This window comes from Bombus flavifrons, chromosome 2, assembly GCF_040668555.2.
Source record: "Bombus flavifrons isolate JBK064 chromosome 2, iyBomFlav1_principal, whole genome shotgun sequence".
Lineage (NCBI taxonomy): Eukaryota > Metazoa > Arthropoda > Insecta > Hymenoptera > Apidae > Bombus > Bombus flavifrons.
The window spans coordinates 10,208,476-10,234,205 of NC_138443.1; the positions used below are offsets into that span (position 1 = coordinate 10,208,476).

A 25,730-nucleotide genomic window follows, 5' to 3' on the forward strand; every position below is an offset into this window, starting at 1 on the left:
TGACACTTCCACAAAACGTGACGTACAGTGTAAAGATACAATAAAGGTACGCAAAGATAAAAGGTAAGCAAAGATAAAAGGTACGCAAAGGTACAATAAAGCAACAATAAATATTTGATTAATGCCTCCACTGAAAATCTTTTTTTCACGATGTACGAGTCAGAGCACTACATTTATATTTTTTATATCGCTGTATTTGCTTTAAATCTTCTTCTGAATGTGTGTGGCTCTAGTCATTCGTCACAGGCACCGTTGTGGCTATAAAAAGTGTATGAAACGATTTTACCCAGTTGGTTTGACATTCAACGATGCAAAATTTAAACGGAGTAACAAATAGGAACTTTCCAACTCACAAAAATTCATCTAAAAATGTTTTTAAAATAAATAGAAGGTAACTTAATCTACAATACTAATATTTAATTACTTTTAAGAGTAAGAGAATTATTAAAAATTTATTTGTACAAAATTATCACGTCGAATCTTCATCGTTCACGAGTAAATCTAAGTATCCAGGTATTTCTATCTATCTCTCGATCTTCGTCCACTAAAACTACAAGAAAGATCGTGTATTCTCGAGTCAAAATTCCTACAAGCACCCAGAACATTCAAAGATGTAACCTGCAACCGCAACCAGCTTCACGGACACGGTTCCCATAATTTTCCCGACAATTTCGTTTCCACTGATCCTCGACGGCGACCCATGGCATCATCCTTATCATCTAGAAAAATGGCAGGTCGGCGTGCACTTCTGACGAGATCGCTGTGAAGGGAAACTACGTTCAGCATGCAGTCTGCGGTCAACCGAATGACGAACAGCTATTTCGTCGACTGTTTACCGCGGTTGCTCCATTCGTCCTTCTTGCTTTTTTTCGGCTTTTACGATCACCAACGACAGCCTCTCGATGAGATTCTATTCACCGAGGAGCACACGATTCCACAGAGAGAATGCTGCCAGCCCGCGCTGCAGAAGGCATGGAATTTCGGAACATTTGTACAGTTTCATTTCATTTTTGTTTATTTTTTCGGGGAAATTAATCGATCAGAGCTCACTTGTTAGAAAATATCGTCATATTGATTGTTTGAATTGACGTTCATATAAAATGTTTATTTTAGAGTAATTCGATAAATAAATAGATTTTTAATACATTTTGTTTGATAATGCTATTTTTTAGCAGATTGCACGGAGAAAGAAATTTTGACGTTTTAGTCATTTACGTAATAAATGTTTCAATATTTTACTCGTCACAAAAAGAGTACACAATAAAAATTAAGCAGAATTATTGATCGTACATTCAGTCAATAGTTATTCCTTAGTAAATTTGAAATTACGTAATACACGATCCAATAGCAATATATCTACGTGAATATAGGTATCCTTACCTACGTTTCTACCAAGATACGAATTGCCATCCAGAAAATTTCCCATGGAACAATCTCTCATCCTCTCGTAATAACTACACACACACACACACAGAACACTTGCAAAACACATTCCGCAGCAACTCTTGTCGATATTGCTGTACTTACACGTACTTATCCTACTGTACAAACGGTATTCGAAGCAAGTAGAGATAAAAGATTCACATATCACGCCGATTCTTTCCAAACTCTGTCTATTCCCTTTAATTACCTCGTTTAATCTTCTTTTATCTTCCGGTTTCACACGTTACCGTCGATAGTTTCCTCGCGAATACACCGATTACAAGGAAATTATCGATCGCTCCCATCTCATCTTTTCAGTCGTGAAAGACGTTTTGACACTAACCCGCTTACCGCGACGCGTTTCTATTTTACCGTTTCATCCGAGCGAATATTTAGCGAACGCAAATTCCAACGCAAGCTCGTATCGACACGGAATTCAAGCTGTCAAGCATCGTCGGTCCATTCGAATTCTCTGCTTCCGGCGAACGAAATCGCGATAGTCTTCCCTATTCGGTCGCCAGGTTCGAACCATATCGTTCACGCTGATTTGCTCTCCATCGAGTAAACGTTTTGACAATGCCACGGGAATCGTATACAGAGAAACATATTGTGTTTCGATCATCTGTTTACCGAATATTCCGTTGGTAAATTGAGAGACGAAATTGATCCTATCGAATATGGATAGGTTTTCTTTCCAACTTTTATGTTTGAACGATATATGGAAATGTAAATTCACGTGTCTATCTTTTGTTTAATGTCTATTGTTTTGACCGCTTATTGTAATAGAAAAATGTTAAAAGTAGCTGAAAGAAAGGTCGGAGAATTGAAATTTGAATATTTCGGGTAAATTCCTTTTCGAAACATGTAGATAAAGTTCAAAATGAGACTATAAAGTATTTAGACATGGCAGTTCGAAGTACGAACGTAAGACTTATGGAAAATTTACCTACGTACTTTAAGGGAAGACGTCTACGTAGACGAAGTTTAATCCTGACAAACTTTTCGAATCTCGATAGCAATTTAGAATTTACGTATTTCTAATGCGTGTCACATTTCAACATAATATTATATATATTATAAATATATATTATATTATATTCTACCCCAAATTATACTTTGTTTCATTATCATTGCACTTGAATTCTTCATGTAATTTTCTCCTATAATTTTTTATTTTACCTTTATTTTCCGTTATACCTTACCTAACATAATAATAATCTTCGCAAAGCTAGTGGTTAATTAAAATTTTCAAAAACTTTCTACAATTTCACTGCTAGTATTTTTACTTTACTCAAATTGTCCGACGAAAATCCGCGAAAAAGGAAAAATTTCAATACCCGTGCTTCCCATCTAACCAGTAAAATTCTTCGTCGTAACTCGCTGAACGAGGAGTCCACAGTTTTCATTACACGCTTAGCTTGGTCGAGGATTGAACGCATCTTCGTCGTCCCTTGCCGCTGCGGAACGATTTATTTCAACGGTAACGTCTCCACGCTGTCCGAGCTAGCCTTAATTACTAAAGTCTGGTAGTGTGCCGAGCTAAACTGCAAATTGCAATTATTTGCTTTGACACTTGTTCCGTGACAGAGCTACTCTCCGTCTTTAATTCCACGGTTGCGTTACGCTGCTGTTCCCTAACTGTTTATCTCTCTCTTCCTCTTCAGCTTCGTCTCACGAGGTTTCATTATATGGCAGGTTTGCTAAAGCAAACAGGACACTATACAACGATGATGCAGGCCTGACTACTTTAACGAGGGACACAGTGACCGAGCAGACAGCCTTTCGAAGCGACAACCTCTCTCTAGACACGTGAGTGGCGTCTTTAACCACCCCCTGGAAACGTGCAAAGCAGACGAGGAACGCGTTGATCTTCCGGCTAAAGTATCTCTCAATGGAGCTGTTCGTCATTACTCGTCGTCGGGGACGTTACGTAAAGTCTATAAGCCAACCCCTCGAAAGGGAAGCTCGATGCTTTCCCTGTGGGATCGGATCATCCGGATCATTCGCGAAAACGTCGGGGTGGAAAGAGAGAGAGCAAGATAGTTGAATAAGTGTGAAATAAAGGTATAAGAAGATGAGAGTGAAGAAATATCTGACCTCGTTGCCTAGTTTCGATACGTATCAGTGACTGGAAGATGGAAGGAAACGAAGTGCTGAGTTTTGGAATTAAAAGTATGCGGATGAATCTGATTGTTGTTACGTGCGGTGATATCAGTATCTTTATTTGGCGAATTTGGGGTACTATTTTAGTAAAAGACGTTCTAAACCATAAAACCGAAGTTGAACGAAGTAGAAGACTATCCTGCTAGTTCGATCTCTAAAATCAATAAAAATATAGACGAACAAACTTGGATGTTAGAAGCTTCTAATCTGACTGTAAGAAAGATCGATATTATATTAGAACGTAAAATATAATCGTTAAAAGATTTTGAACCACACAAAAGATATTTAAATTATAAAATGTAATAGAAACGAATTAATACACCATCCTACTACCTTGATATCCAAAGAAGGTGCAGAACGAACATCTTGAATTTCCAAAAACCTGTAACTGTGAAAAAATCAACATAGCCATAAGGAAAATCAATACTATGCTCGAATGTATTCATACGCTTTACAATATAAAGGTCGATACAGAAAATTAATGGAAGTATTTTGACGTGCTCGAACGACCAAAATTCCGATAGTCGAGCCATAACGAAAAATTTAAGTAAAAGCCAGAGTGCATAACTTCCGGACAGTTTCCGGCGTCGTTACTTCTATTCATTCGCTTCTTATTCCTCGGGGGGATACCGCCGTTCCTTCCATTAAAGTCTCGACAAGTTAACCAGTGCTGAACAAATGATCGATGACACTGCATGACGGTAAAACTTTGGCCTCGTATCGACGCAATGCATAAATGGATATGGCGAGCCAACGTGGACGAAATTGGATAGAAGTTTCGCGGTATTTCCATTGAAACTTCCGCGATAGATACATCATAGGCGGATTGTTTACGGACGCGGCGAACAACAGGCATCTCTTCCGCCTCGGATTTTCCATAAAGCGCCGTAAATCGGCGGCAAGTTTCGCTACGCTGGTAAAACGTATCTCGCGACCCCTCGGGAAAAGAATCCAATCCCGATCTCTGCCCTGCTGGCTCGAAATCACAGAATGTTTCGACGTCCAAGCAAATGTGTTTTTCAACTCTGTTTGCAGGGAGGTGGTACTCTTTGTATACATACACATATGCAAACTTTTATTCTTTGATCTTTTTCGAAATGATTTCATTCTTTATTTGGAATTTATATCGGATATGTTCATTAAATTTTTGCATGTTTGCATCGAGTTAGTACTTGCACATTTCCGATATAAAAATGTTGAAGTTGCTCTTGATATTTGCCAAAATAATTGCATCCTTCATTTGGAATTTTAATTCAATATATTGGATTACATTTTTCTGCCGTTGTTTATTATTCATTTATTATTTCAATTGTTCAAACAGAGAAATAATGGTAAAATAGAAAGAAAATTTACTTGCACATCTCCGATATAAAAATGTTGAAGTTGCTCTTGATATTTGCCAAAATAATTGCATCCTTCATTTGGAATTTTAATTCAATATATTGGATTACATTTTTCTGCCGTTGTTTATTATTCATTTATTATTTCAATTGTTCAAACAGAGAAAAAATGGTAAAATAGGAAGAAAATTTCTCTCGCGGCTATCTCTCTGAAAAGGTACATAATATCTGTGTTAATAGTTTAGTTTACTCTTCCGCAATGCAGTGGTACAACAATTCGTGTAAATGATTAAGTATGAAACTCTACTTCGCACTTCGAACTTTACTATACGCACCGTAATCATTAGCTCTATTACACGTATAATTATAAAAATTCTGCCGTTTCTATTTACTTTTCATTCTGCGAGTATAAATGTCCATAAGTAAACAATGATATTAACCAAATCTTCCACATTTTATCAACCAAATCTGTGTAATCTTTTCCGCTCGTGAAACACGAAACAACATCGATGCTGCACTCGTACACAGCACATACGAGTAGAACGAGTCGTTAAAGGGAGAAAGAAGAAAACGAGAGAAGCGGAACGGGTCGTCGAGATAAAGGTATAACGGGCAATGACGACGAGGGTTGAGAAACGAACGGGCGGAGGAAGAAGCGACGTACTCAGTGTAAATTCATTCATGGAAAAAGAAGCCGACCAGAGAGAAGCTGAGAGTCTCGGGCTGTGTACACGCTCGAGCCACGGACGTCCGCCCACGGTTTCCCGTACCATTCACGAGTGGCAACGCGCGTGAATGAAAACGCGCCTGCGTAGGTCCGGTCCGAGAACGTGCGTGTGCACGTGTGTTACGGCTGCTCGAACGTGCAGCGAACAAGTATAACTATGTATGTATTCGCCAGCCTCTCTCGCTCGCTTTCGATTTCGAGTCCGCGAAAGGAATAATGGAATGCGTCGACTTCATCGAGAAGTTTCTTCTTTGGGATCGTAGACTTTTTTGTATCGAGAGGTAAGTTGTTTGTAAAGAGAAGCAGTGATTGTAAGATTGTGTATCCATTGAATGATCTCCTTAGAAATAGTTTATCCTGATAATCTAAAATACGAGTAATTACTGATTCTCGAGAAAACTACTCAGAAAATATCCAATTTTAAAGATTATAAATTCGCCAAACAATACATAATGACAAAATAAAGAGAAAGTACAATACAAACAATAAGAACTGTTGGTAAGTTTTTCGATTTCAAAGATTACGAATCCATTAAACGATAAATAATCACAACAAGATACATAGAAAATAAAATACAGATAATAGAAACGACAAATAAAATTCTCCATTATCTTTTTGAATACATAAAAAGAAACGAGTTGCGTAATATCAAAGACAGCAATTTCAAAGAACCTACAAGAGATAGAATACTACAAGAAACTATGCACATACAGAGAACTATGTGCACGAAACAATCATACAAAAACCTCATCGCCATCTTCCTTAGAAGAACCTCTACAAATGGCCGGTGAGCTATTCTCCAACGAAGATTCGCGGAACCACCACGATAAAACCATCTCGGTGCGACATTCCAGACTTCAGCAGAAACACGCCCTCGGCATTCGCAGCCGCTGCTTCCTGTTTCGCAAAACCGAATCGGCGTCGCGTCTCGATTCGATGCTCCCGGCCGAGATGTCCCGTGCAGATAAACGCAGTCACAATACACAAGGTAGAGAATGCGATTCGGTTTCTCCGGGTATTGTGCGAGTCCCAGTTCCGCGCGGAACGAGTTTCGAGCGTCTGGCTGCGCGCAAGAAAATAGAGGGAGAGGAAGCAGGACGGAAGGACAGCCTCTGACAGGCCATGAGCGGGATTTGCATATCCGCTGTCAACCCGTTCGACTGGTGAGCAATAAGCGGCAAGGTCATTCACACTGGCGCGCCGTTTGTTCAATGAGTTCTCTACGCTCTTCCCTCGTTGCACAACCGTTTTCGTTCGCTCTCTGCTCTTTAATCCTTCGCGTCAGCTGTCGAAGACGCGTGCTTCAACGAAGATCCGTTATTGTTCATCGCCTGGACCGGCCCGTGTCAGAATTTGTTTCGCTTTGTTCGATGGTCAACCACGTTACGATTGTGCGGTTTCTGCCTGGTTTAACGTGAATGTCCTTCGTTTGCGCGCATTTTATTAGGTGTAATACGCGAGCCAGAACATGAACGAAAACGGTAATTGCGCCCATGAATGACCGTGTTGTGTAAGAAGCTGTCTCGGTGCACGGGTTAGCTGATTGGTCTCGCGCCGGAGTGAATGAGCCGCGAAAACAAGTTCTTTTAACGGAACTTTGAGCTAGAGTAACCGGGATTTAGTGATGCGATTCTCTTTCTTTTTTTTTTTTTTTAGTTTCTTTTCAAAGTGACGTTAAAGAGATTTTTCAAAGTATGGCTGGGATACATATGCAGTGGCTGCTGAAAGTTACCGCTCAGACGAACGTTCCATTCCAAGTTAAATTGCATATTAGATTATACAGTGGATTATTTAAGTACAAAATTCCTACAAAAATTCTGTAATATATTCTACAAAGAACTTACATTATATATTATCAAGTTTCTTTAAAAGAATTAGATTCTTTGAAGAAGTAAATTATATTCTGTATTTAAACTATGTTCGAAGATAACAGCAGAACAGATTACCAAGTCTTTATTCGGTATAAAAATTGTTTGAATAAAAAAAGTCAGCGTGCTTAAAAGCTTATGTAATACATCGTCTGCATTGAAACTAGAAAGAACACGTTTTTTACACTTCTATTTATATCCGAGAATAAAACAGAAAAAGCAATAGGAGCCTAAGGCCACGTAGCATTGCGCAACGATCAATCCATGAATTCATCGCCTCTCCGACGCTATACAGAGATATCCTGGCATATCAATTTCACCAATCGACGGAAACGAACGGAAATCATTCGCGGATAACATTTCCATGGAAAGAGCAACACGTAGGCCGCAGCGTTTACGGTTATCTGATCTTTAACCCCTTAGACTTAAAGCAGCGATACGTGTTTCCCCGTTTAAAAATCGAAATATCTACCTCCAGTTTAAAACGATTCGAACGTATACAGGCGGCTGCCTGATGCCGGACTCGGTTCTTTTTCTACTGAAAAATCTGATGGTTGGTCGTGTGCTCGCTACGTTTCGAGAAACGCGAATCGTCCTCGTGGAAACATGTAATTTTCTTCATGGCTAAACAATCGTCAAGGAAGCTCTGTCGGAGAATTAGGAGTACCTCTCAGCGTCTTCTAGCGTGCAACGAATCGCAATTCGTTTGTGCAAGTGGAATATACTTGTACTACGTTTTGCAAGATTCCCGTCAATTTATTGACAATTTATCATTATATCGGTATTATCATATATCTACTGAACGAGGGATTTAATAATGGCAAGAGTTTAACAAGATTTACGATTCAACAAGTCTTACGATTGAAAAGTTTTCTGGAAGAAAGGTACGTAAGACAAAATAGTAACTTGGGAAAATTGGAAAGTTTGAAAATTTTAGTTCTACTTTCTTGATATTATATATGTTCTTGAATCGATAACTGTTACGATTATTAAACAGTTTTCTTCTTTTTATATGTACAAAATTATAATAATTTCATAATAATTCAATTATTTGACTAATGGAAAATACACTCGATATTTATACGAGCCTTTCAAAAGGCTTTGTCAACTCCATAAATCGAATCTCACGACACAATATTCGTGACTTGTAAAATGTATCTAGTAACATTAATCCAATCGTACAAAATGGATCAAACAATTGATTTTGATTTACGACGGAGTCCAAGATTCGGCGGTAAATAAAGCGTGCAAAGCGACGCCTTTGCTCGTCGCTTTTCGTCTGTCTATTCTTTTTCCTGTTTTTCCGGCAGCGACAATGAATCCCAGCCGGGTAGCGCGAAGGATAGCAGTTGCCGGGGTAAAAGGAAAAATGAGCTGGAGAAAAAATACGACCAGTCCCAAGTTCGTTTAACGGTGCCGAGAACTTCACCCGGCAAACGTCTTCTTCTTTTTCTCTTTCTTTTTCTTTCCCTCGTTTCCGCCCTTCTTCTTCTTTTTAACCGCGTCCAGCCTCGTATCTACCTGTCCCTGCACACCTATTTTGTTGTCTCTGAAAAAGAGCGTCGACTAATTTCCGTCCGAATCCTCGTCCACTTGCCACGTGATATATCGTCGTACCGCATGTTCCACGCAAACGCGCTCGACAATACGAGTTCGCGAAATTTCTTGCGATGTCCTACTCTTGATACTTGAATAATGTTCTCCCTTGCATTGCAATATATGGTTTAGAATTTGTAAGGTGACCGAGTTGCAACAGTACAAGTCGCCCCATAAATCAACTCCTTCGACTATGCCAAATCAACGCTACAATTGTATCGATCCTTTATAAATCCTTTATAGTTTATCTGACGTGTGAAATATTATCGGTTTCATAATAGATGAGTTTTATGTTTTTTACTTTTAAAGTAAGGGAGGTGTTGTTTAACAATTTTACTCGTGTTATTTTTTTCACTTTTCTTTTTAAAGCGGTAGATATATTTTGTAGGTGAAAAAAATTAAGGCGCTTCATTTAACAATATTGAGGGTACAGAGAATAGATTATGTAAGGACAAAGAATAGGTAGGTTAAATACTGGAATCCTCTATAATACAGGAAAAGTAATGAATCTTAATTTAAGCCCTGATACAATGGATGAAAATCGCGCTGTATTATTTCATCTTTAAGCGATAATTCTTATATACTGATTTATTCTTCCCTTTCATCTTTTAATCGGTGCCCTTTGATCGTAATTAATCTTGGCTTCGCAACTTTTATGTATTACGTAATAATTCTTTCAATCTTCAAACGTTGGTTAATTAAATTTTACATTTTGAAGGCTTTAGTTAAATTTAAACTTTCATCTTACTATTCTACGATATTAGAAGATTCTGGAATATTACTCTTCAAATATAATCTCATAAAGCGAGATATTTTGAACGGAGCCAAGTTTTAAAAAATTTATTTCAGACTGTAATTAACCAACCTCTTTAATTTCAGCTAAATTTATCATGCTGCACGAACTAAATTTATTAACTAAATTTATCACTCTACTGGGACGAATAGCAAAATTTTCAGCGCACAATTTAATCAACGGAAATCTCTTTAATCTCTACTTAACTAAACTAAATATGTTCATACAATTGTCAATTATTCAATTATACATCTGCTTGAAGCTACTACTAAATTATCCACTAACTAACCATTTTATCCACTTTAATGTACACAGTTAATTTAATATAACAATTTTCTACAGAACTTAAATTCTATGTATGTTTATGCGCAGATATCAAGGCGTAAAATAAATCACAAAAATTCTTCTCTACTTGTTTCGTAACACAAAGCTAAGTTTTGTTAACGATATATCGAGGATCGATATCAAGCCGGTTGTCGATTACGTCATTCTTCTCCGAACGATGCAAATTCGATCATGTTTTACGACACTACTAAGTTACTGTTAAGCATGTATCAGGAAAGGAATATCGGAAGCGTTTCAGCTCTATTCCATGGATACAGGAACCGTTATTCCTGGTGAGTGTAAGCCAGAAACGATCGTATCTGCCGCGTTATTAGCCGGCACGAATATTTCACAGCACGCTCGAACGGTTCCATTCTGCTCACCAACTTTAAAGTTTAACGCGCGAAAGTATCGATACGAGTTCTATACGCGCGAGAAAGAGCTTGAATATCTTGCATGAAATTCTTATTGGAAGGTGAAGTCCAGAGAGTAATAGTACTAGAAGTCTTGAAATAAGCGTGCTTTTGAAAAATAATATAAGAGTTCTTGAGCTGTTTTCACTTGTGGATGAATTATTTTTCATTAAGTACTTATTGAGCGTTGTCAAGGATTGACTCAAACTTTTGTAAGAATACTTGGCGAATCTAATCCAACGATAGAAAAATAATTTACTGTATTTTATATCGTTAAATGATCCGTAATAAATAATATTGCATTGAATTACAATGAACATTATTATAAATACAATGGGAAAATATGAAGATTTTTGGTGACGAAGATTCTACAATCTGATCGACTATTTAATTAGAAACAATAGAATTTGTTATTCGTTATTCAGAAAAGAAATTCACTAGAAAATAGAAGATAATACAATGACTGTAAACTATAGTACACTGATGTATACGTGAAACATACATTGTTCGTATCAACAAGAAGTAATCTAAATGCTTCAAAAAATGACGCTTTCGACTTTCGCCATATTATTAAGCACTGATGAAAGGGTTAATGCACAGTGGAGCAAAGATTGATTGGGTCGATTGCTTCTTATAGTCTCGATCGCGTAGGTTTCACGGGAAGTTTATTGGACGCCAGTAGAACGCGGCGGTCGACTTTAGAAAGGGAGATCAGGGATACGAGATATTGGCGAATGAGTGATTTTCCTGGGCAGGTGATTTGTCCATGATATCCTATAAGAAAGGAAACAAGGATCGACGCGTTTCTGTCTGAATCATGGTAAAATTCCACAATGCGGACAATTGTGCGACGTTCGCTGAATTTCGATGAAAACGAAGAAAACCACTTCGCTTTTCTGTGTATGCATTGAAGAAAATCAAACTCTAGAAAATGGATCAAATATTACACAAAAGGGAATAGAAGTTAGTAGTAGTAAATTTGACAATTTTTCACCGTGAAGAAAGTTATAAATATATATAAAATGTTAAATCAACACGTTTAAACTGTAGACTATTTACACGCATACAAATATCTGATGATATGACGCTATTATTTCTAACAAATATTTTTGATTGTTACAGAAATTCCAAGACGTCGTGACCTACTGGTGAGTCACGTTAAGTTAAACGTGTTAAACGGACAGAAATCAGAGTTCTTAACAAATGAATGCCTCCCCATAAATCTAATGGCAAGCTCTATACCTTCATAAAACGGAAGTTTATGATCGGGTATACGTGACTGTGGTCAGGCCTGACCGATTTGTCATACTTGACCCCTTGCTTAAGTATACAAGAGTCAAGTTTTTCTTCGAAGACTCTTTAAAGAGGTCAGAGAGTGAAACGAACCATGAACATTTAGTCTATAATCATCTAATAATATTTATCATCTCACATAAACTTTATCTCGCTTTTCCATCTGACCTTCTCATTTCCATGCAACTAAAATTATGAACTAGAATGGGTAAACGGCTGATCAAAAGCTAATTCTACAGTTATAAATAAATTTTATTTCATCCATAAATAATGCTTACGTAGTCCGTATCAAAATATTGAAATTTCCATAGGAATCGCTTTTCTCCCATGTAATAATCGGAGAAATCAAATATTACGACAGTTATAAATCGTAAATAAAGAGAAAGAGATCATTGCAACGAAACATATCCTACTAACCACGATTAAATGCTGTAATTAATAAAACACCTCGCAAGTATACAATAAAATCTTATCTAATCTAAATCCGATAACTATCTTACTCAAACTTAACCCCAAACTGATCAAACATTTTCTAAATACAAAAGAGAAGAACCCTACTTATCTGTCTTAAAATCTCTATCCTTCCACCAAAAAGCCAAGCAAAATCCAAAAATGGACGATACGAGCGTGCGTACCCAAGATTCACGCGAAGCACCTAACAACATCCAATTACACACGGGGTGTCTCGCATAGGGACGTATCACGGACGTCAACCTTAGAAGTTCTCCATTGCCGTTGCGGATGATTAAGGGCCGTAAAACACGGCTAGGGGAGATGGTTCGAGCCACGAATGCGTCTTCGACCATTAATAAGAAACGACGTGTCCTGTCGCACGCGTTGCCGCGATAGATGCGCGAAGCAGTAGGTCGAAGACGAGGAAGAAGAAAAAGGACGAAGAAGAAGAAAAAGTAGCAAAAGAAGAAAAGACGATGGGTGGGGTGGAAGGAACGGTTTCAGGCAGGACGAAGGGGTTATTATCTGGGTCGACAGTGGCAGAAACGGCGCGCAGGGGTATATCCATTACACGTTGAGGAAGTTTATTTGCGTCAACGGGACGCATTTTTCAACAGGACGACACCGTGTGGCTACGCCGGGGACGCTTCACTCTATTCGCCGGACAATGGCGTCACGTTGCACAGTTTCATGCTCGTCGACCTGGTTTATTTTTCGTCGCTGGCATTCAATCATGGCGCGCGTATCCTGCTCGCGTACCTTCTAAAGCCGCTATTATGTCGTGGAAAATCAGCGGACCAAGAATGATCCATAACGGACGAAAGACGACACCCGATGGCTTTTTCCTCTCTGCTATATATCCATTCTCGTTCTTAGCTGTATATACATTAGTTTCGTTTCGTTTCGTGTCACGTGTCGACCCGATGCAAAAGTGCTTCTCTCTACGAGCGTTCTTTTACGCGATTACTTCCTTGGTACATACATATGTTACAGAACTTTCTTTTTAAAATTTGTGTTATAGAATGATCGACAGAAAATCTTTTCCGATAATACAGAAATATTCGTCGATAACAATTTGAAATATTGTATTAATGGAATACTCCTTTTGGAGTAATTAATTTTGAAGCGGGGCAAGCTGCTACTACATATCGAAATATCGGTGTATGTTTGAATGTTTGAATATCGGATTTTGATGAACAGGCTATTACGCTTTGTTACGTTTACGTTTCCGTTTATTATTTACGTGCTCCATTTCTGAGAATTATGTACAATGAAAATCATTAAAAGGATGATTAATATCTGTAAATTTACCCACTTATTTTCCTCGCAAACTTCACAACATGTTAAAATGTAGGTCTATTCAAATAGAATAAATGAAAGAAACAACGAGGCATTCTCCTAACCGATATTTTACAATGGAATCAAGAGCGGTAATGCAATAATGCACGAAATTGTATCGCCTGCACCAACCAAACGGAATAATTTTTGGGAACCGAACACCTGGTCCAAATGTATTTTTACATGATCGAAATGTATGCATGCATGATACGTAAAACGAATCATACGAAGCTTAGAGCGGCATTTTCTCGATCCCCTGGATCGTGGGTATCGCTTCTCTCTGTCTTTCATTTTAAAACATTTACGAATGTCGCGTTTCAATGGAAATGAATACCGAACCCGTTACAGCAATTGCTCTTTTATTCCGCGCGCTGCAGCCTGGACGCGGTGTCATTCGAGTTTAATGCATTCCCTGCAACATGAAATTCACTCGATTTCACTCAAAAACCTCGACGATTTTCTCGCGCTGCTCCCGCCTCCCTTTATCGCTGTAACAAAAAATAGATTTTCAAATAGATTCGAAAATTGATATATCGCGTTAAAATTTTGGTTTAGAGCGTGGAACGATCGATTAACGAGCGGAAAATTAAAAACGAGAGAAAAACGACTATTTCCCGTGGTACCGGAGATTTTTGAATAATAATTTTGGGATGAATTCTTTAAATGTTCTAATTTTTAAATTGATTCTTAGATCTTTTTTTAAACCACTGTCACGTTACAAAGAATATCTTTATTTAATATAAATTTCTACAAATTGCACGAATATTAATTTCACCTAAAGTTAACAATTCTAGTTGATTAGAAATTCACTCCTTACGTCTGAATTCATCCCAAAATGTTACATTAAAAATCAAAATATTCAAAACTCGACATCGCCGTACGAAGTTTGTACTCGAAACTATTTCTATCGATTCTGAGCACACGAATCAATCAGAACTTCAGCAACGGATACGCTTATCGTCTACGCTTGGTAACATTTCCAGTATCCCGGCAGCAGAGTTTAGATAGACTCGTCAGTCAAGCGGTGACTGAAGGCGTCAAAAAGTTTCGTAAATCGTAAAATTCGCCGCGATACACGTTCGAGTTTTCCTATGAAAACTGCATCGCGTCACTTCTCATCGGATGGGAAAAATTTACGTAGAGATCGCTGCATTTGTGTAGGAACGCGTTCTCAGTATCCTGGGATGAAAATAGGATGGAGTGGAATTCGGACGGATAAGATGGAAATTCGTAAGAGCGTATGCGTAACGTTAAGGAGATGGAAGCAATCCTTTTTTCTATTTTTCTGAAATTTAAGTCCAACTCTTGGTACTTCTAGAGTCGTGTATGTGGGTCACTCGTTTAGTTGGAGATTAGGAAATTTAATGGAGATTAAGAGATTAAAAATTGTATTAAACCAATGAATTTTAATTTGTCCCGTTATAGTAATTGGGCATATTCTTAAAAGTGGATATTACTCTTTCGGATCCGAAGCGAAATGCAAATTATAAAAAGTTCGAGAAATTATGTTTGAAGATATTACATTAAAATACATCTTTGTAGTACTTAAATATTGTAATATAGTTTCGCAGCATATTTTTTTAAGATTCTATTAAGAATCATAAATTTGGTAGTACAAACGTTAAGAGCAACTAATGCATAATTTATAGAAGTTTAGGAAAGAAGCTGGAAATCTTCTTTCATTACCGATGGCTTCGTTAATATTCAAAGCTGTTGAAACAGTCAGGAAGAATCTGAGATGCTTGAAAACAAAACGTCGTTTGTATCCTACCTGAAAAGCCAATATTACACTGCCATCTCCTTAGTTATTACACTATACATATGTATGTATATGTCATAATCCTACTACAAGATATTAGATTATTAAAATTTAGCACTCTATTAATATTAATAATATCCTCGCGTCAGACATGTATATTTTTCCAAAACTCTTTGCTACGTTAAGTGAGAGCTTATAAAGCTAAACACCGCTAATTTCCACATCGCGATCATCTCAACCAGGATTTATTTATAGAGTTAGTCATAACACGAGAGGCCTCATGTACATCGTTTATCGAACGAAGGATTTATCAACGTCCACACGACTCGATCGATCGTGTATTACCAACGACGCCTGTTCACTCTATCTTTCTCGCCTTATCAGCCCTCCGTAACGCTCTACGTTGTGAAAAACTACGTTGCCGGCAATGTTTACGAGCTCGCGAGAACCACTAGCCACCATGGGGTGAGAAGACAAATCCGGCGGCGCTTTTTCCGCTCTGCGAGCGGCTAAAGTACGGGAAAACCGGCCTGGTCAAGCGTATCGGACCGTGCGAGGGGTAAAACGAAACTAAACCAACGCGAATCGAAAGAAGAAGATTCGCTCGTGTTCTCATACGGGTAGCTGGTGAGATTATAAGTGAACTGATCATGGATACTCAGATTAGGATTTGGTATTGTATCTGACTATGAATGGAATGTTACGCTATGGCAACGTTCAGTCTTGATAGGTGAAAAATGCTGAAGATGTTTGCAAATTGTAACAATACAATTGATGATAGTAGCGATCTTGTTAATATAATAATTCCTATAATATTAATCGAGGATGTATTCTCCGAAAATTCGCAAAATAAACGTAGAGTTAACGATGGTTAGAGAGTTTGACTAACGCGAAACACACGAATGAATTTAATTACTAACGATGTTTCGTCGATGTCACGTCGTTAAATTATCTCATCGAATCGAATGGAGCAGTCGCGGTCGTGATTGTGCCGCGTTACGCGCCGCTCGATTAGCCGGTAATTATATCGGACGTGACTGGTCGGGGATTCGTAAGCTCACGAACGTCGTTGCGAAATATAGGAAAAACAATAGTGGAAGAAGAGATGGCTCGTTCGTCGTTTGTGTAAAAGAAAATTAATTATAGAAGTTAGTTGGTAGTCTTACAATATAAGGACGAAGTTAGTGAATATAATTTTAGAAGCGAACGATGACTTTACAAGCGTCAATCTTTGCTAGTTAGAGGTTATTTGAATATTCTATTCGACGCAGAATTGAAAAGTTATGAAAGACAAGTCTAACTAAAATTTGTAACTCGTCTTGATCTTTAATTTACCGATGTTACTAGTTGACAAATTATTGTGCGAAAATGCTTTGCGATCCCTTTCCCTCATGACCTGAGTGATTTAAGCTCCTATTGAAAGATGTGTATTTTAATAAAAAAAAATTTGAGAACTAATAAGATTTACTCTCTTACAGTCTCTAAAAAAAGAAACTATATCGCACTTCTATGAGATGTTTCTCCATCGATATATCCATCTCCGTCCAAGCAAAGTTTCAACGTTGGCCAGCTCGTTTCAATTAAATCTTCTTTCACTTAGTCCATTTAGTCCAGCCAGACCGTCGTATATTTTCGTGGCAGAGTCTCAATGTACGTGGTTGCTTTCATGGACCCAACGACTAGCCACGAGTGGTTCTGTGCTTTTTATCAATATCTTCTGTGTAGCCTCGTAATCAAGTTTCAACTTACAATGGACCTACAGACTTTTCGACGAACAAATAAAAATTCACAGATATGCACGTAATCGCGTTTGCAAATGCATACAGTTCAATTACGGTTCCACGTACAGTCCTAAACACGTCGAAATGAAATAGAATGATTCACACTGCTCAATGATGTTAAAATACTATTTCTCAGGTGTGTGTATAAAATCGATCGATCGAAAAGGAATTAAACAAGAGCTTGACCTAGTGAAAAGTGTCTTAAGCGACGAAGAATAAATTGGATGAAATATCGACTAGATAATCACCTGATCTGTCTTGTTCGACGTCTATTTCTTCCTGCATTATCCCCTTCGAGCTTCTGAAATTTTTAAATCGATATATAAAAATAATGCAACAGAATGATCCTTAGCCCTTAAAAACCCTAACCGACAATTAAAAACCAGTCAGAAGTACATAGATCATTCTACAAAAGGTAAATCAGTCGGAAAGATGCGCCATTCGTTTAACCAACCGAAGGAAATCCTATCTTCCATCGCGATGTCGAATTCACGCGTTCGATTTCACAGTTTTAATCCAATAGTTTGTCGCAGTTTATCCCTGGTGCGAGACTTGGTAAATATTGCCGCTCGTCAAAGTCTGAATTTACCCCGCACGTAGTAAATAAATCCCTCTGTCGCGTACGTCGACTCCACTCCGCAAACTACGAATAGAACGAGGGGGTAGGACGACAGCAAAAAAATAGAGAGCGAAAAGGAAGAGCAAAAAAGAAGAAAAGAAGGCCGTGTTTCCCAGTCGGTCGCATCGACCGTTTTACGAGCTACTTTTACGAGGCTCTTATTTCCTCGCATAACGAGCGTATCAAGTGAATCGTTCTAATTGCTTATCCGATTTAGCCAGATTATGCCGCCAATTTAACCGCGCGCGCATGTCCAACACGATGCGTCGGAGGTTCGTTTGTTTTGGCACCTGCCAGCGTCCACGCCGAGCACACGTGACAATAAACGCTGATTGCGTTTTCTCGAGGATTGGTAATTAATGTCGTTACGCGTCCGTGAGTCGCCCAATTTCACCCACATCGCGAGAACAACTATCAGAGCCGCACTGGGAATGCGACGAAGGTCGCGACTCGCTAATCGCCGGTGATGCGTTGTTGTTTAACCTATCGACCGTGGAAGGCGAGATAATTTGTCACTTGGAACGACAAAAGTAAATTATACCGTATTGAAACGTGCAAAGATAAAATTAAAAAAAATTTCTTTTTATATTTTTAAATCTCCGTTATCCTCAAGTGCACTCGCAGGAAACGAACTTCAGGAAATAGAGTTATAACTTTAAATGCTACTAAATATAACACGTAGCCTAAATCACGGTCAGATTACAAGAATGTTCAAACAACTGACTTCACGAACATCAAAATCAAAAGATCGTTCATCATAATCTAAACGTGGCAGCATTCCACTTTAAACACGCTGCACAAAACACACGTGTCCATCAAATCGTTAGCGACGCTCGCATTAACCTCCTACAAACCATAGTAACAACAGCGCAGCGGACTTCACGCTCTTATACTCGTAAGCATGGAGCCGATAAAGCAGTCCGATAATAAGGGTAGGTCGTACACAACGATAGTATCTCGCCGGAGGAGCATGGAACGAGCTTTTCACTGCGAGTCGCGGCAAGAATGGCGCACTTTCAAAAAGTAATGCAACCGAGAATGGGCCTTTTAGGGGCGCGGTTACGGGGTGATACATAAAGGCCGCCAACAAGACGCGATGCTCTCGCTCGTCGCGTCGTTATCGTTGTTCGCGTCTTTGAAGAACGAGTCGAACCAGACGATAACTCGTCACTGTTATCGTTACTTCGAAGAACGTAACCTAGTTTTCGTGAATGGAGTTAGCGGTCAGTCGCGAGTATGACGCAGCATTTATCATCTGATATAAGGAAAAAAGGAGTGTTATTTGTGTCCAATCTTTTAGCGAGATCTCTACCGGATTTATTAAGATTTCACGTGGATTCTCCCTCGTAGGATATAGGAGCGGCGATTTTTGAAGTCCCAAAGGCTACTTTGTTCGTTGTTTTTCATCCTCGAACAAGGAAATCTTTTTGTGGAACGATTTTCCCTTTTCCAGTTTATCAAACATTTAAAAAACTTACTACGTTCGACGAACGGATCTCGCTTGATACGTAGATAAATATCGACAAAGGGGAATAATATTCGCTAACAGTCGGCAATAACTCTGTTGTTTTAACGATAATTATTTTCTAACGATCGAACGACACCGCTTAACACAATCCCCAGCGAAAACATATTAAATATTTGGCAACGAAATGTTTGCTTTCAAATATTTACGATCATTATCGAGCGTGTTGTATCGGCGCCGTTTTCCGTGGCTGTGGAATCGCACGGAAATAAATCGGGGCGCGGCCCCGTACAGGGAATTATTAAAACGACGTTTATCGTATAAAGCTGGCCGTAAAAATACACGGAACGGTCGGCTTCCCTCGTGGAAATCTATCGGCCCTGGTATCGCGATCTCTGAAATTTTGTTAAATTGAAACTATCCAAACATGAATCGTCCAGACTCAATATTTCCGCGATATTTTATCAAACATTTGTACGTGGTCAATCGATACCTCGACTATTGAAAATATGGCGAGAAAAAAAAGTGTCTCGCAAATGGAAATGTATTTATGATCGACGATGGGGGCGACGATTGGCACAGCGTTGTCCGGTGATGGACAGACGAAACGAACTGCGACGAGTAACGCCGGGGCCAATCGAGCATAAGCAAATAGATGCAATTACGCGTCGGGGTGGAGAATTGAAATCAGCACGTGCGTTTCGATGCACATGTCAATACGCTGCCGCACGGCTGGATAATTAGATCAAGTTTGGTCATTTATTAGTGTTCTGCTTGCTACGGTCACGTCAATTGGCCCGCTGACTATATACATACTAATCGCCTTTATGTAAATACGAGGAATTTGTAATGGACGGTTTTGGGAATACTAACGTCGATTACCAACGATCATCGAGAGTGCGAATCTTTGACAGAACGTGAAAGACTCACCTTCCTGATGCTTTGACGTTTGGTATCCGCGTAACGTTTAGAACGAGTCAGTTCCAAAGCGTATGTTTAATTCGTGATTAGCGTTGGTGTTGGATGCTTCGATTAATATTCGAGACAATAGGACGAACGAAACGAAGTAAATCGTATTTTTATGTTTTGTCACATGCGTACATTTCACACCAAAGATCTATTAGGCTTATAAAATCATTATATTCGCTGCACGAAATTCGACGTTAATCCAACGAAAAATAAAATTCATTTCCCTTTCAATGTAAGAATTGACAGCAACGTAAAAATGTAATAGAAGTCGAGGAATTCTTTCCTCTTCTAAAACAAACTCCTCTAAGGAACAATCGAAAAGAACGAACTAGACGAAGTAAAATTAATACACCGAAACATTCTTTGGCAAGGTAAGTCCAGAAACGAAAGTCCTTTCAACGGCAGACATTGTCTATTAGATGTGCCCTCTTAGCGACAATCGCGTTAATTGAGATATTCTGTTCTCGTGGACGTTAAATAGAAATATTCTATGCATAAACACGATATCACCGGTAGCTCCTTCGGTGATTCTCGTCCGATATGCAAAGAGGATTGGCACTCGAGAGGCCGAAGCTGCTGCTGTCGCTGCTACTTACACGTTCATCGAATAGGACGTTGCGATGTCGTCGCACGACTTCCAGCAGTTGAAGGGACACGGTTACCATGTTATTTCATTTCTCGAAAGTGGTTCTGGCAGCGGCGAGATAAGCTCGTCCACGGGAAAGGACGTTTTCTCATCAACTCGAAGACGAATCGCCCGGTGTCTCTTCGGCCTGCAACTGGAATTACGTTGCGCATATACGTGAAAGCAATTTCGGACGAAACAAAAGAATCGCCGCCTCGTCATGGTAATAATGGCAAGTTATCCCAATTCCCGTTTGTCCTGTTCTGCCGGGTCATATCGCGTGAGCAGTTCGCCAGACAATTCATGAATTGCGTTCAGTTCATTCGAATCCTTGATTAGCCGTTTTGTCATTTAATCTTTTTGTCTCGTGGTATATCAGAGAAGCTTAAGCGTTTCCCAGAGTACCACTTTTTAGTCGCCGTTGTTTTTCCAGCGGAGATATTATTTCGATTTACGCGTGGAAGCTTCGTTCAGGAAGTTTGAACGAAGCTTCGACAGGTTGGTAAAAATTATTGTTATTAGACCAGTGTTGCATCGAGGATAGAGATAGCTGTAGGATTTTATAAATGTCGTTGATCTATTTTGATATATTTTCGGTGGATTTTCTTTGAGACAATAGGTAGAAAGTAGTGCAAAAATATGAAAGTGTTACATAGTGTGCTTTGACTTCTTGATGTTCTCGCTACGATTTATGATACCAATGTGAGTTTGAAGTCTCGAGGATAATTATTTTTTATTAAAAAATATATATACATCTATAATTGCGTCTTTTTTAAGTGATACGGTGCAGAACATGAATATTAAAAAATGCATACAGTTTTTTACTATATCACCTAAGATTTTTAAAATGAATGTTTATTCCAGTAAGAAGATATCTTGATGCGAACAAAATATTAGATTTTTAAAAATAATTGAATATGAAACAATAAATGATTTACTTAAAACTCACACGAATAATCTGCCAGCACAATAACACAGGCGAGTTCTCAATTTCCTACTTCTCAATTTTGTACTTGTAAATGTTCAATACTCGATCATCCCATTCCTCCATTACACAAGCCAAATTCGCAACACATCATCGCTACACAATCGCTTCGCGATCTCGTTAAAACGACTCGCCGATTTTACGTACCTTTGCTTTCGGTTATTATTTCCCTCTGGAGACTTTCGCCGAGGAGAAAAAACTGGGACGAGATCGAACAAGAGTGAAAGCGCTTAAAATTCTGCCTAAGAGAAGCGGGTACGTTGCGTCAATACACGCGACCGAACAAAAATTGCCTCATTATTTTTTTCCATCGAGAGAATGGTCAAAGAGAGAAGAAAAAACAAAGAAAGAAAACTAAAAAAGAGAAGAAATAAAAGAGCAAGAAGAAGAGGAGAAGAGGGAAGAAAATATGGAGATACACGTGCACCAGGCTGTGTCTGACGAAATCACCGATACAATCGGTTTCGCGTGCAAGGGCCGAAGGAATCGATCGATTTCTGTACCGGTACGCGTATCGATGAAACGCTGGACGAGAAAGCTGCACTGTTTTTTTATTCGAACACGCCGGTAATGCGCCTCTTTCTCGATCGAACGAGGGTTAATAATCCAGCGAGGCGAGTACGGTGATTAACCGGAGTGGTGTGTGATCTCTGGCTGAAAGGCGCGTACAAAAGGGGCCAGTCGATGACGAGAAAATCGACTACCGGTCATGAATATATTACCAAGTTTCTCCCTGTATTAATTCGTTAATGGACCGGCTCCGGAGTGTCGAAACAAGATTCTCGAGAGACATCATCGATACACACGGTGTTCCTCTTTGATCTCGATTTTTCTTGTCCTTCTTTTTTTTCTCGTTGATCAACCTGGTTGTCGCTGACGAGAATTGCAGCAGCGATTTTTCGTTAATTATTTTTATTATTTAATTGGACGTCGGTTAATGGGGCTGGTGTTAAAATGATTTACACTGTTACTTTAGGACATCGCGTTTGATTGGCTCCGGTCGCCAGCCTGCCGCTTTTTTCACCGCTCCATTTACTTTATCTGGAACATTATCGGAAGTTTTATACCTTGTATTTCGTGCGGCTGGTCATTAATCCGAGAGACTTGTTTTTCATAGCGGGCTGAAAATGAGATCTTCATTTGATACTGATTTAAAATGGTACGTTTTAAAAATGTATGTCGAGAAACAAACAGTTTTAACAATTTAACTTTGAGCCCTTTCTAAAAAAAAAAAAAAAAAAAAAAATACGATTCATAGATAACAATATATTCTTATTATCCATTTAATATTCTAGTCTCTTTAATAAAAGAAAAGATAGCATATTAAGTAGAATACAAGACGTAACTCGGAGCAATAAATTATCTACGATTAATTCGACCAGCAATTCCAATGATCGCAATTAACTACATAACAAGCACTAGTTCGTACCAATCAAAGATCAAAGCCATACACCCCGACCAATCCACTTTTATCGCTAACGACGACTTCTAATCGCTGCCAAACGAGCCACTCTACCCTTTGACGTCTACTCTGTGAAAACCAGAGAAGGAAAAAAACTAAAAAAAAAGAAGGTAAAAGATTGACCAGCAAGCCGAGAGAAGCGGAGTATGTATTCGTGGCTTACGAAGGAAAATCACATCCGGTTGATCGGTTTTGGCGTGGACCACCGGTGCCGGCGTCCACAAAGTGACGAGGATATCCATTATTTGCCTATGAGCCGACGCCGACGGGGTCAGAGGTGTCAATTAAACCGAAATGGTACGCTAATGAACAAAAGCTCCGCGTAATCCGGTGTACGAGGACCTATTATTAGCGTGTCACGTAAGTGGTTTTCTTTCGCCTGGCATCCGGCCCGGGGTAGATAATAATTGGCCGCGGGACCGGAAACCACACCGGTGGGAATATCTCAACATCTAGGCTGTCGGCCAACTTAAGAGACAATTATTCTCAGAATTTTTTATTTGTTTTATATACTCACGCGGTCGTTTAATGCTGGTCAAAGTATTCGTCTTGCCTCTTCCTATTTGATGAACACTTTTGGCATCATGTTTTTCATTAAGTGTGTAAACAAGGGAAAGAGTTGGTTATAAAATTTCGTCGTTTGTAAAAATTCAATTTATTTTTTATGATATCGTAGACCAAACGATAATTTAAATTAAGATACATGGTTTGATTTGACATATTTAAATTTGACAAAGTAATGAAGCATTTATGCAGGCTAGAGATATTATAAGAGTTCATTCATATTTCACTTCTTCTTTAAAGTAAACCTCTCAAATCAATGCAGCTTTCAAACGTACAATTATATAAGACAAAAGCAATACCGAATCATTCATTCAGACAAGTCTTAAAATACAAAGGCTCTCATCGACACGTGGAGCGAAGTTACGCGTTCAAAGTTTGTCCTCTCTCTCTGGTTACATCACGCCTCGTTACATCGTCCGATTACTATGATTGACAAGAATGCAAAAAGATTATACAAAGAGAACGTCGTGCAAGGCATGCTCTCGGCGATGTCTGGTTCTTCTGACACGATCTACTTACCGTTCGAAAAATACGCTATTATTATTTCCCTCGTTTCTTACCTCGTAAAAAACCAACGACGAAAGATTTCAAGGGGAAAAATAACAGAGTGTCCCTTCCGTAAGAGGAACAATTACCAGACGCAGGCCTGCAATTACCGTTTAAAAAGGTAAACAGCTTCGAAAGAGGTCTCGCAACAGCGGATTTTAGAAATTGTTACGAGGGGAGCATGAACGCCTACGAACGACTTTCTCCGTGGCCGTAATGTTCCCATGCAAAGTCGATGGTAATCGATGAACACGCGACTCGATCTCGACAGGCCACGGGCGAACAATTTATTTCTGTGGCGGCGTGGCACGCGAAATGAAGACGTCACGAGTAGAAATTTTAAATGGGCCCCGCGTGTTTGTTTTAGCCGATCCTGTCCGCGCGAAATTATGCCCCGCTGAGAGATATCATCGCCGGAAAAAAACCTAAAGAAGACCGTACGATTGACGTTACATGCGATAGTTTCGTTTCCACCGGTGAATCTGCTCGATCGAAACTTTCTTCCCTGTAGGCGCATCAGCGAAGATCAGTAGGATCAACGACTATTTCCTATGCAAACTATGATAACTCGTTTACCAGGGATTTCTCGATACAAAGTGTGTATTTTGAAAGAACGGATCATACTAGATCAATGCATTCACTGTTCATCGAATTTTTATGACTTATGTTCCGCTAATTTCCATGCAAGATCTCTTTCTGTATAAAAATATCTGTAAAACTGTACGTATATTACGTGTGTGTACTACATGTAAAAAAAAATATGATGAAGTTTTCTAAAAATTTCGTGATTGTTTATTTGAGATGTATCTAGTGACTGTAATGGCTCTCGACAAACAAAGAAGAATGATACCGATGAAAAACTATTATTTTCCAACTGAAAGATTTATCCGCGCGATGTATATTCTGGTCAGTTGCATGGTAGCAAATAACATACTCATATGGAGTATACGCAAGCAAATACTCGTTTCTATTCAGTGCATTGATTATACTACAGATTGGAGTACTTTTCTATGGATTTCAATCTATTTCTATCCAAGCTTGAAAACCCTGAATGTTCTGCCTTTACGATTCTATTCAACAATTTATATAAAATCGACTACCTCTTTTTGTTTTTTTAAATAAAAAAATAAAAAAATAATCGACAAAAGCAATTAAAAAGAAACAGCAAAGAAATCAAAGTAAACACAGAGAAGGAATGGATGGCGGTGTAATTTCTCAGTGTGAA

At 38.8% G+C, this 25,730-nt stretch overlaps 1 protein-coding gene and 1 long non-coding RNA gene across 9 annotated transcripts in view; one reads left to right on the forward strand and one right to left on the reverse strand.

The window, feature by feature from the left end:
• Nucleotides 1-3,661, forward strand: part of LOC138189890 (uncharacterized) — a 96,443-nt gene extending 92,782 nt beyond the window's left edge. The window contains exon 3 of the long non-coding RNA XR_011176147.1: nucleotides 3,087-3,661. This is a non-coding gene — a long non-coding RNA (uncharacterized LOC138189890). The remainder of the gene's footprint in view (nucleotides 1-3,086) is intronic.
• Nucleotides 1-25,730, reverse strand: part of kug (FAT atypical cadherin kugelei) — a 501,386-nt gene that overhangs the window by 246,877 nt on the left and 228,779 nt on the right. The window lies entirely within an intron of this gene.